The following is a 12,486-nucleotide window of genomic DNA, read 5'->3' on the forward strand; positions in this document are numbered from 1 at the left end:
TATGAGCTTTCTTTGCTGAGGGAAATGCAAAATTTAAATGTACAATGACAAGCAGTTCAATGAAAAATAAAGTTTGAAATTAAGGAAAGGGAATATGTGGTAGCACCTTTCCCAGCAGCATTAATACTTTAGTTTATTTAATACAACAGTGCATAATTTAGTTTTATTTAAAGACAGACAGTGCACTTTTCCTTAGGGCTGAAAGTTAATATTTTCTGAAAGCATACAAGCTATTTTTCACATATGGGAGGGGGAAGATATATATATATAAGCAAAGAACAGACAGCAATGGGTGTAAGTGGGAACACTATGTTGAGACATGCACTTTAGCATGGGTAACCTTAATTGGACTAAGGGTATGCCTGCGAGTGCAGCTATCGATATGAGGCAGTTGTCCTCATCTAGAAGGCTAAACTTCATTGTTAAAAATGTACATCGTTTTGTGTGCTTTGTCTAAGCTAGTAGGGGATGGAGGTATTCTGAAAATGTATTCATTTTTTTGTTTGAGGGTTTTCATTAATACACAAAATTGCCATGTATAACAAGTTGGAGCATTAATGGCTACTCTATCCATAGTATCTTGGTATGTAAATGGCCTTACAGATATAAACAAAAAGGAAAAAGGACTGACTTATTTTGAGAAACACAGAGTACAAATAACAATGTTGCAGGAAAAACATATAGAAATAAAATAGCATGTGAATTTGACAAAGAAAAAATTTCAGGATGGATAATCAGAATATCAGGGACAAAGGAAAAAGACAGTAATAATACTGATTGCTAGAGGGGCTCCAATAGCAATAGAAGAGAAAAAAATACAATATTGGTAGATTTATGGTAGTAAGCAGCTGTTAGCAGAGAAGGATCTCCCCTGCATGCATTTATATTCCACCTTATATTCCACCAAAAACTGCTATTGTGGAGCTTAAGAAAATTATGGGAGAAATCACCTTTCAGCAGGGAATATTATACATAGTTGGGGACTGGAACTTGATTTGCAACAGTGAAAATGTATGTGGGAAACCTAGAAGGGAAGAGAGTATATTTCTGAAGAAATGTATGAAAATATTTAGTATGGAAGATATGAATTCAGTAGTAGGAATGTCGGTAGAGTTTACATATTATTTCCCTGAATAAAAATTGTATTTCATTGGAACATGTGCATTTAATTGAACATTTTGACACATATCCAGTAGCTATTACAGATCATGCATTAATAAAAACTAAGATAAAAATGCAGAGAAATGAAATAAGACACTGACATTTTCCCATTGATTTGTTAAAAAGAGTGGAATTTAAGGAATGCATAGTGGAAATTATTCAAGTGTTAGGGAAGATAGACATTTCTTCAGAAGGAGTAGCTAGTGAGTGGGATACAATGAAAATATTGTTTAAAAACAAGGTAAAATATAAGAGAAAAAGATATGGTTAAGAAGTAACAGGAATTATTTAGAAAAGCTGACAAAAGTTAAACTATTGCAGGGCAGGATAAGAGGACTCACACAATAAGAAAAGGAAAAACTGCAAAAGGCTGAGGAAAAAAATAAGGGAATATTTAGATAATATGCATAAGTTCAGAAAGATTTTGTTAACATCTCCAGAGCATAAAAACTTTTAGCACAGTGACTTAGGCAAAGAAAGTAGAAGGAATTGTCACCAAACTTAGGGTGCCTATGGCAAGAAAAAACAACCATATGTCTTATACAGGTTTTAGATGTATTTTAAAATGTCATGAAAATTTGTATAAAGTAGAGAAATGTAGAAACCAAGAAAGAGCACAAATGGAAATATTTATAGAAGACTTATATCTGATGTCAGTTTTCATTCATTCCTCAACATATGGGTTTAGATCAGATCCTCGGTTCTGATTTGGCCTCCGTTTCACAGCTCATGGATACTACAAGCTCTCGTGCTCCTCCCTTACCCACAATGCAGCAGTCCCCCTCATTCCCCAGATCTCATTTGCCACCATTGTGAATGGAGGTTGTCTTGGTCTCTACAGCTCTCAAGTCTGCTTTGTGAAAAAACAAGAAGTTATTAAATTTTTTTCTGACCTATAGTTTTCCAACCTTTGTTATCCTCCCTCTACCTATTTATTCCTTTGTGTTTACCAGTGGTATTTCTTAATTACCATTACTAGTAATTGTTCTACCTTTCTTCTTACCACTTGGAGGTATTTCTAGTTTGGTGTTTCTTTCTTACTATGAGTAATTCTGGTTGGTAATTTTTCTTCTCTTACCGCTAGTCGGTATTTTCAGTAACATTGTTGGTGCCTGTATTGTCTTTTCCCCGTAGTTCTATTAAAAAAATAAAATTAGTAGTAATAGTTCTTGTAGTATTTTCTGGTTAGTTTTGTCTTTCTGGTGTTGTACTGTGGTTATTGCTGTACTTTGTTATTATCATGGCAGATAAACCATCAGGTTTTAAAAAATGCAGAAAATCCGGGCATAAGATCCCATTGTCCAGTTCCCATAATCTCTGTGTATTGCTGGGGACCAGAGCATTTGCAAGTTTCATGCTCCATTTCTAAAGCTTTTAACCCAAGAGCTCTTATTGACAGAAAACACAAATTAATCCTCAAAGGCATTGCTTTTATTGACAGAAAAAACAAATTAATCCTCAAAGGCCTTCTTCCTTTGGCCTTTGGAGAGTCACTGACTGTAGGCCAAACCTCCAAACATAAGAAGGAGGCATAAAAGAGGCCTTCAGAGCATCCTATCTCTTCTCAATCTTCTTCAGATCCAGCCTCAAAAGAAGACTCAGAAAACCTCAGACCTGACACAAAAACCTTTGGATCCAACGACTTCAGACACCAGATCCATCTCTTCAGATCTGACCTATACAGAATCTAGAAATCTACCAAGAACAAGATATGCATCTTCCCTCAATCCATTTCCCTCTTGGTCCCCATTGCCCTCCCTGGAAAGATGTAGATCTCCCTCCATTGCTTCTTTCTATTCGTCCAGAAGTCTCACTGAAGTTGATGTGGACAGAATGTTGAGAAAGTTTCTTTTGACACAAATTCAGATGGGAGTTCTCCTGGCTTTTACCCAAATAGATCCGGAGACTTCTGCTTGTACAACCCCATCAATTCTGGCTCCTTTTCCAATCTGTCCTTTGGTTTCAGACCCCTTGGATCTGAGACTCCTGGAGTCTTCTCTTTCTGAACCGAAGATGCCTCTGTCTTTGGATCTAATGTCTTCTCTGAACATGCTGGCTCCTAGCGTTTTGGAGCCAGATGGCTCTTGGACTCAAAACCTCATTGTTGGATCTAAGGAGTTAGAGTCAACTCTGAACTTGTTGGAGTTGTCTCTGCCCCTCGGAGCCTCTGCATTCGTTATCTTGGTTCAAACTTCTGCCTCGGGTGTGGTGTCTTCGGATCAGAGGGAGCTCTTGGTCCAGAGGCATGCCTTCTCAGTGCCAATTATTTCCTTCTCCCAGGGGAATTCTACCTTCAAGGTGGTAGAGAGAGTGTTCTCTTCTAGAGATGCGATGACTCCTCCCCCCTCGGATCTTCCCTGGTTAACATTTATTTTACAGTCTGCATACAGTTTGAATGATTTTGCTGTATTTTACATGAATGAAATTGTTTCTAATTTGACTCATGTTTTGAAGCATGCTTTGAGAGGTGTGATTGAATGTGCAGATACAGTTTTAGGAAATGACTCCACTTCTGTTGTATTAAGACGATATGTTTGGTTATGTAATCAGAAATTATCTGATGATTTAAAAGTTGAAATTTTGAAAGCACCTTTATGTTCTAAATTGGTGTTTGGGTCCTCTGTTGCACAGATTTTCAAACAGTGGCATTACAGATGCAAATGAATGCATAAAATATCTAGGATGTTTCATTTACCCAAGTTCTTCACAGCAAGGTATAACAAAAAATCCAGCTAAAGAAAAGTCAGGGATCCAAAAGGAAATGGAAGGAAGATAAGTCTTCAAAACCAAACAAGAGAGGTTTCTTTCCAAAAATGTATTAATCCCCTGCAAAGGAATGACTATGCTGAGTCACAGTGCACCTCTACTTCCTCCTTCCCTTCCTTGTCTTCCACCTTCCCCCAGGCTCTTTCTCACCCCTGCAGTCTGGCCACAAATAGTCTCAGACTAATGGGTTCTGAGAATAATTCAAAGAGGATGCACTTGGCAATGGAAAGAAAATACTCATACTTTCAGGGGAATTCCCCCTAACTCCCACCAGGCCAGACGGCACTGTTTCGGCTAATGCTCCATCACATGGTAGAAGCAGGGGTCTTAGAACCGTTGCCTACAATACACAAAGGCAAAAGATGTTACTCCAGAATCTTGTTGGTACCAAAAAAGTAGCACACCTGGACATCTGTCCTAGATTTGACCTTTTTAAACACCTTTGTAAAAGTACCAAAATTCAAAATGCTCATCTTACAGTCAGTCCTAGCAGTGCTTCCAGACCAATGTTTCATCATGACTAGATCTCAATGACATTTATCATCTTATTCCTATTGCTCCCAATTTCAGGAAGTTTTGAAATTTGTCATGTCTATTTTCCATTTTTAATTTTCTGCACTACCCTTTGGAATATCTACTGCACCTTGAGTAATGACAAAGTGTCTGGCACCAGTGGTTACTGATTGCAGAACCCTAGGCATCCACATTTTTGTTATTTAAATAACTTGATTTGTGCAAATTTGCATCCGGGTGCTTGGAGTCCTTATACAAGATTGCATCCCTCCATTCCCACCTGGGCTTCAAAGTGAACCTTCAGACATCCTTCCTCATACCCTCTCAACTAATTGTTTTCCTGGGATGTTGGAAAGACTTAGTAAAAAGGATGGTCTTCCTGCCATGATACAAAGTTCTGAATTATTAGGGCATTTTCTTGGATTTCTGTCTTCTGTAATTGGTCTTAGCAAGAAAGTTCCTTAAAATCCTTAGATCTGAAGTAGGATATTCATTTGTCTGCAACCTGTGGGTTATGGATCCGATATCGGATCCGAACCGGCATGGTTTTCCAGCTATGGATCCAAGCTCTCAGCTCCTCCCCTCACCCATAATGCCCTGCTCTACCCTCATGACCTCAGATCTCGTTTGCCGCGCTGGTGACTGGATTTGGGTACATAGCTCTCAGCTAAGTGGTATTTTATTACTTGTAAAATCAGAAAATTTTTGGTTCTTTGAGTGATTCTGTGTGAAAGTTTAGGTTTCCCTTTCTGAAAAGTTTAATTTGAGTTAAATTAAGTAATTTTTTTTCCCTCCCCTCGCTGTTGCGTAGAGTGTGTGTGAGGCCTGTGTGTCTTTTTGTTTTAAGTTACTTTTAGTAGCTTTAGTGTTTATAGATTATGGCTGATCAGCCTAAATCTATTTTTCAAATGCTCGAGTGTGGCCATAAGCTCTCACCGGCTGATGGCCACACTCGGTGTGTTAAGTGTCTCGGGGTTGAACACCTCACATCTGGTTGTTCCATTTGTGCAGGGTTCAACCCCAGGGCACTGAGGGAGCGGAGGTCCAAGCTGGTCTTGGCGGGTCTTTTACCGCGGACTCGGCTCGGCCTCCGCTCCTTCGGGAACAGCTGTGGCTACAGTTGTTCCCCTGTAACACCCCTCCTGCTCCTGGGACTCAACCTCCCGCTTCTGGAGAGGAGAGGGATGCTGGTAAGGACGGAGGAGAAGCACCACAAGCGGCGGGCCGAGACCTCTGTTTCGGCCCGCCAGCCAAGCTTCTCCCGGCTCCGTTGTTCGGTCTCCTCCTTCTCGGCTCCGGTCCCCTGTGTGCTTTTCACCGGGTCCTGAGGAGGAGGAGACCCGATCTCCGTCGAGGCTATCGAGGAGGCACTCCAGGCCTACCTCGGTAGCCTCGTCGAGATCTACTCGTAGCCTTTCTGATGCTGATCTGGACTGGATGATGAGAAGGTTCATCCAGGCCCAGATGCAGATGGGAGTGCTCTTGCCTCCCCCCCCCTCCGGGGGGGAGCTCAACACCCTTTTTTAAGCCTATTGCTCCTTCTCCGACCCGCTATCCGGGTTCGGAGCAGCTGGAGCCGAGCAGCCGGGCGGGGTGGGTCGGCGCCGATAGTACTGGTACCGGATCCGACCCTGCCCTCGAGTGCGTCGGACCCGACCTCGGAGCCTGGATCCGAGCCGGATCCGGGGATCAGTGCTCGCCGGCGCCGTCTGTGTCGGGCGTACTGTCGCCGGATCCGAGCGGCGCCGGCTCGGTCCACTCTTCGGATCCGAGGGAGCCGATTGTCGGATCCTTTGGTGAGGTCGGCTCCCCTTGCTTTGATGTAGTGGAGAGGGCTCTGTTGAGGTCTCCAGACCCCGGCACTTGTTCGGCTCCGTCCCGCTCCCTCTGCACTGGGCCAGGCTTCCACCATCCGGCCCCTGGGACAGCCCGTTTCTGTGCCCCAAGTTGCTCCTATGGAGCAAATTGCTGCTACGAGGACTCCTCTGACAGCCCCAGAGGAGGTCCCTCATAGCATACGTCTAAAGGAGGCACATTGACTCCCGAGTCTCTCACAGAAGACACGGACTTGGAGGAAGGGAAGGCTCCCACGGTCACCCCGAGGATGTCTCCTTTGGAGACATCATGGAAATGCTCCGTATAAGGGGTGGTCTGCCCCAAGTCTTCCTCGGACGAGTCCGTGTTCTTGGAGGCATTTGAAGCGGGCCCGTCTACCTCTTGGGTGTCCCCTGCCAACCCCTGGTGGACCTTATTACCACCAGGGCGTGGAAGGAACCGGACACCGTGGAGCCAATTCCCAAAAGACCGGATAGGATCCTTAGTCCGCCATCCGACCGGACCCATTGGAGTAAGGGCCCTCCGGTAGATGCCATGTTCACGGCGGCCACAAAGGGAACTGGCTCAGGAGAGTCCCTCAGTCCACCCACCGAGCAAGGAGTCTCGGATGATGGACCGCTTGGGGAAGCGGATGTTCAGTTCGGCGACCTTCTCGGTAAGGGCTGAACTATTTGGCACATGTTATTCGGATGCAGCGAGATCTTATTAAGGAATACGCTGCATCCCCTGAGTCCATTTCGGAGGAGGACAGAGGTGTGCACTCCAGCCGTAGGGCCACTCTAAGGTCCGTCACTAATACTTGTATGCGGCTACTCTCCCATGCAGCGGAGGCGCCGCTAGAGCTGCGAGGACAGGACTGGTCACTAGGCGTCAGGCCTGGCTCCGTCACTGCGATTTTCTGAGCCCTTCAAAGCGTCGTTGAACGCCCCTTTGATGGTTCTCCTCTGTTTGCCTAGACGGTTCGGGAGCCGTTGACCCAGTGCGAAAAGGACGGGAAGACGCTGTCTGCCGTCGGAATCCGCTTCTCTGCACCCCAGAGGCCCTATTCTAGGAACCAAAAGGGTCAGAAGAAGATGTGGTTCGAAGTCGCAGCAGTCCCAGCCTGCTCCGGACAACCAGTCCTTCCGTGGCAGAGGAGGACAGGGAGGACGCCGCCCTAGAGGCAGAGGGGCTCCCAGAAACTTGGGTCCAGGGAACCTTTCTCTGAGCGGCCAGCGCAGCAACCCTGAGGGTTGCCCGACTGCTCTACTCTGGAGGCAGTCGGGGACGTTCGGGGCACCTAGCGGCATGGGAGTCCATAACATCGGACCGCTGGGTTCTCCAAATCATATCCAGGGGATATCGCATTCCTTTCCTTCACCTTCCAAAGTTGAAGTCCCTCCCAGACGTCCCACCCGGTCAGGGAGGCGCTTTGGCAGAAATTGGCCATCTGCTAAAGAAAAGAGCCATCCAGCCCGTTCCCCAGACCAGATCGGATCAGGGTTCTACTCCAGATTCTTTTAGTGCCAAAAGACGGGGAACTAAGACCAATCCTAGACCTATCTCTCTTGAATCTGGCAGTCCCAAAGAAAAATTCGAATGGTCACTCTGCAATCTATTCTCCCCTTCTGGGAGAAAATCACTGGATGTGCTCGATAGATCTCAAGGGAGCGTACTACCACATCCTGATGGACAGGCGCTCAGGAGGTTTCTCCGCTTCGGCTGGGAGCCAGTCACTACCAGTTCGGGTCCTTCCCTTTGGTCTCACCACAGCCCCAGGGTGTTCACCAAAGTATTAGCAGTGGTAGCGGCCCACCTGAGGCTTCAGGGGTGCAGGTCTTTCCCTACCTGGACGACTGGCTTCTTACCGCCCCAACAAGGCATCTACTTCTATTGGCGAGACTCCTTTCTCCATCTTGCTCCCTTTCTGGGCATCACAATAAATACAAAAAAGTCCAACCTGGCACCCACAGCTCTTAGATTTTATAGGGGCCAGGCTAGACACAAGGAGTTCTGAGCCTTCCTCACTGCGGACAGAGTTCTAAATCTGCAGCTCCAGGTGCGGGCCATTCTCCATTCAAGTTCTGTTCCAGCGGAGTTGGTCCTGAGGGCTCTAGGGTCCATGGCATCGGCTATAGCACTTCTTCCTCTTGCCAGGCTCAATATCGCATTCTACAGTGGGCGCTCTTAGTACAGTGGTCATACCTTGCTCTCCCATGCATCATCCCATAGCGACCAGCAAGGCTTGCAAGCGGTCCCTCTTGTGGTGGCTCCACTCCCCGGATCTCCACAGACGTCGCCCATCTTGTGCCTCTCCCCTCTCGCCCACGGTGACCACGGGCGCCTCCCGCCTCGGGTGGGGGCACTGCGGGCGGACCGTCCAAGGCACGTGGAGCGATTCAGAGACCTTACTGCATATCAATGTTCTAGAGATGAGAGCAGTGCTCTTAGCGTTGCTAGCACTTCAGGACTTTCTTCCTTTGGGAACAATTGCGATTCAATCGGACAACATGGCTGTTGTCTGGTACATCAACAAGCAAGGGAACAAGGTCTTACCCTCTTTGTCGAGAGGCCATGAGAGTTTGGGAATGGGCAATCTCCACCAATCGCTTTCTAATAGCAACGCACATTCCGGTCGGTCCAACATCCTAGCGGACAAGCTCAGTCGCACCATTCTGACCCCTTACGAGTGGTCTCTCAATTGTCAAGTAGCGGACGCATATTCGCACGGTGGGGAACCCTTCATGCGATCTTTTGCTTCTCCCTCAAACACCAAGTCGACAGTTTTTCGCTCTAATACCTCCTCCCGGAGGTACCCCAAGAGACGCTCTGGTGCATGCTTGGCCACCCGGTCTTCTGTATGCCTATCCACCCTTGCCTCTGATGCTCCAAGTTCTTCAGAAAGCCTCTCGGGTGGGTTGCAGAATGATTCTCATTGCTCCATTCTGGCCTCGACAGATCTGGTTCCCCTTCCTAAGGTCTCACTCGGTGAATCCTCCTTGGATTCTAGATCCCATTCGGATCTGATATCCCATCCATCCTGCATTCCTCCTCCGAATCTGGACAACCTGAAGCTGACCGCTTGGCTGCTCCAGTTCCACTCCTGATAAGGACTCCGGTATTTCTTCACGGTAAAGGCAATTTTGGTGGCGGCTCATAAACCATCCACTAGAAAGGTTTACGAAGCAAATGGAAGCGTTTTCTTTGTGGGCAGGCGGCAAGGCCTGAATCCCTTCACGGTTCCTCTCCCTTTAGTGCTTGACTTTCTAACCACTCTCTTTAACGATGGTGCCAGCAGTTCCACAGTCAAAGTACAACTGGCGGCAATTTCTCACTATCACATTGGCCATGACTCTAATCCTCTTATGTCAGCCAAATTGTGTAAAATTTTCTTAAAGGTACTTTTCTTCTCAGGCCCCTATAAAACAAGCAGTTCCTCCTTGGGACCTTTCTCTGGTCCTGCAGGCCTTGACCGCCCCTCCTTCGAGCCAGCGGCTACGGTGAATCTCAAATTCTTGTCCTACAAGACAGCCTTTTGGTAGCCATTACATGACCAAGAGAGTTTCTGAACTTCAAGCATTATCAGCTAAACCTCCTTACTTGGTATTTCATCCGGACGAGTCTCCCTCAGGACCAACCCGTCCTTTCTTCCTAAAATCGCTTCTGAAGCAAACATCAATCAATCCATTAACCTCCCTGTTTTCTTCCTAAATATGAAAACAAAGGTGAATATAAGCTACATTCACTAGATGTTCACAGGCAACTTAGATTTTATCTGAACAGGACAGCTGGTCATAGGCAATCCGACCAGCTGTTTATTTCCTTTGCAAAATTCAATTTGGGCAAACCAATCTCTAAAGTTTCTCTGTCCGCTGGATTTCACAGTGCATTTTATTGGCTTATCAAGCTTCAGGAAGGCCCGGAGGGTGTTCATGCCCATTCAACCCGGTCAGTATCTACCTCAGCAGCCTTCAAGGCTAGGATTCCTCTAGATGATATTTGTGCAGCAGCCACGTGGGCTTCATCTCATCGTTTATTTCCCACTATAAGTTGGATCTTGCATCTAGGGGTAGAGCATCCTTTGGCTCAGCGGTGCTCCGGAATATCCTTCCATGATGGCGCCCAAGATTCAGGTAGCTGGGGACTCTGTCCCACAGGTTGCAGACAAATGAATATCCTACTTCAGATTTAGAAGTTATGTACTCACCATAACATTCCATCTGAGTAGGTGTATTCATTTGTCTGCAACCATCCCGCCCTCCTATCCCCCTGGCCTTTCAGTTTCCTGCATATTCTTTGTTACCCTTTTTAGGGTATTGTTGCTTTGGCAAACTCGATCTGAGGTCATGAGGGTAGAGCAGGGCATTATGGGTGAGGGGAGGAGCTGAGAGCTTGGATCCATAGCTGGAAAACCATGCCGGTTCGGATCCGATATCGGATCCATAACCCACAGGTTGCAGACAAATGAATACACCTACTCAGATGGAACGTTATGGTGAGTACATAACTTCTAATTTCATGCATCAGTGATCCTCCTGATACCACTAGCCAGAATACACATGAAAAAAATTAAATGGTACTTGAAGATTTGTTGGACCCAGCACCTTCATCCCATGGATTTTTGGGTAGCAGTACTGAGATTTGTGAAGCAGGGACTGCACTGAGGGAGGGACCAATTGTCTCTAAATTCAGGACTTCCTTTTCGTCTTCAGACCTCAGTCCAGTTTGTCCAGATGGACTCTTCAGATTTTGCGTGGGGATCAGTGTCCATGAGAGTTCAAGTGCAAGGCTTGTGTGGTACTCAAGACACACCAAGGCACATAAACATAAATGAGATGATGGCAGAGATTCATGCCTCAAAAGTTCTTCACTGGATCCTCTTCTAGTGGTTACAAGCAACACTACCGTGATGTGGTACCTGAAGAAGTAAGGGGTACATGGTCATACCCTCTTTGCTGGTTGGCAGTGATGGCCTGTGAGCTGGCTGTACAGCATTCTGTGACTCTTCAGGCCTTGTACATGCCATCAAAGCAAAACACAGTGGCAGGCAGACTAAGCAGATCTTGGACAGATGCTCAAGAGTGGAAGCTCCATGTAGAGGTCTTTCAGCACTTGATACAGATGTGGGAAACACCTTAAGTATATAGGTTTGTCTCCTTTCAAAGCAGACAAGTGATACAATTCTGTTCAAGACATCCTTGAAGGCATGCTTGGAAGATGGATGTGCACAGGCTGCTGGAGTATTACCTTGACTGAACAAAGCCCTTCAGGAAGGTTGAACAGCTGTTTGTCTCCTGTTTGGGGGCTAAGAAAGATTAACCTGTCTCAAAGCAAACTATTGCATGATGGTTGTCTTCTGGTTTTGTATTCTGTTACTTCCTCCATGGTAAATGTTTTCCAAGCAAGGTTAAGTCTCACTTGACTTGGGCCTTATCTTTTTCAATGACATATTGGAAAGGGGTGGGCTCTAGAAGCATTCTAAAGGCAGTAACCTGGTCCTCAGTTCATACCTTCACAAAGCAGTTCAAACTGAATTCCTTTTCAAGGTCCAGAGCAGTCATTGTTTGACCTTTTTCCTGGGGTTCCTGGATCTTTACCCTTACACCTCCCAGCTAGGGTAAGCTTTGGGAATCGGCCATAATCCCAGTGAGTCAGTGGAAATGATGAACATAGTACAGTTGCGTAGGTTATGCTTACTTGTAACAGTAGATTCCTTGCTGCCTCAGTTGCAGCACCCACCCACCGTCCCCCAGATTGCGCTGAGCTGCGGTGAGTTTCAACCTCTCTGATTTGGTTGGTGGTGGACATGATTTTTATATGGTATTGTGATTGGCTGAGAATTTACTCTTGCTAGATGATTCTGACTTCAGGTACTTTCCTCTCCTTCTTTGTGGAAGCAAAAAAGACCGAATACTCACTTCCTTTCCCAGATGAAGGCTTCCCACTCAGGATTTACTCAGCCAATCAGCTAACACAGAAGAGAGAGAGAAGGAGGGAAGTCTGAGCATTTGAAAGCTGACCAGTACTGGCTTACCGTGGCAGATAATCCAAAATGCCACTGAGGCTGTGAGGAATTTGAACATCTACTGTTACAGGTAAGTAGGAGTTAAGCAACTGTAGTTTCTCCCTAGAGCATAATGCATATCATTGGCAAAGGCATCCCCCTGACACATAGACACCCATGCATTCAGACACACACACACACACACACACACACACACACACACACAC

The 12,486-nt window shown here is 46.1% G+C and overlaps 1 protein-coding gene across 2 annotated transcripts in view; it reads left to right on the forward strand.

Annotated features, from left to right (window-relative positions):
* Positions 1–12,486, forward strand: part of REC114 (REC114 meiotic recombination protein) — a 1,356,532-nt gene that overhangs the window by 521,338 nt on the left and 822,708 nt on the right. The gene's annotated exons all lie outside the window — the stretch shown is intronic.

This window comes from Protopterus annectens, chromosome 7.part0, assembly GCF_019279795.1.
Source record: "Protopterus annectens isolate FY-2018-M chromosome 7.part0, PAN1.0, whole genome shotgun sequence".
In the NCBI taxonomy this organism is placed as follows: domain Eukaryota; kingdom Metazoa; phylum Chordata; order Ceratodontiformes; family Protopteridae; genus Protopterus; species Protopterus annectens.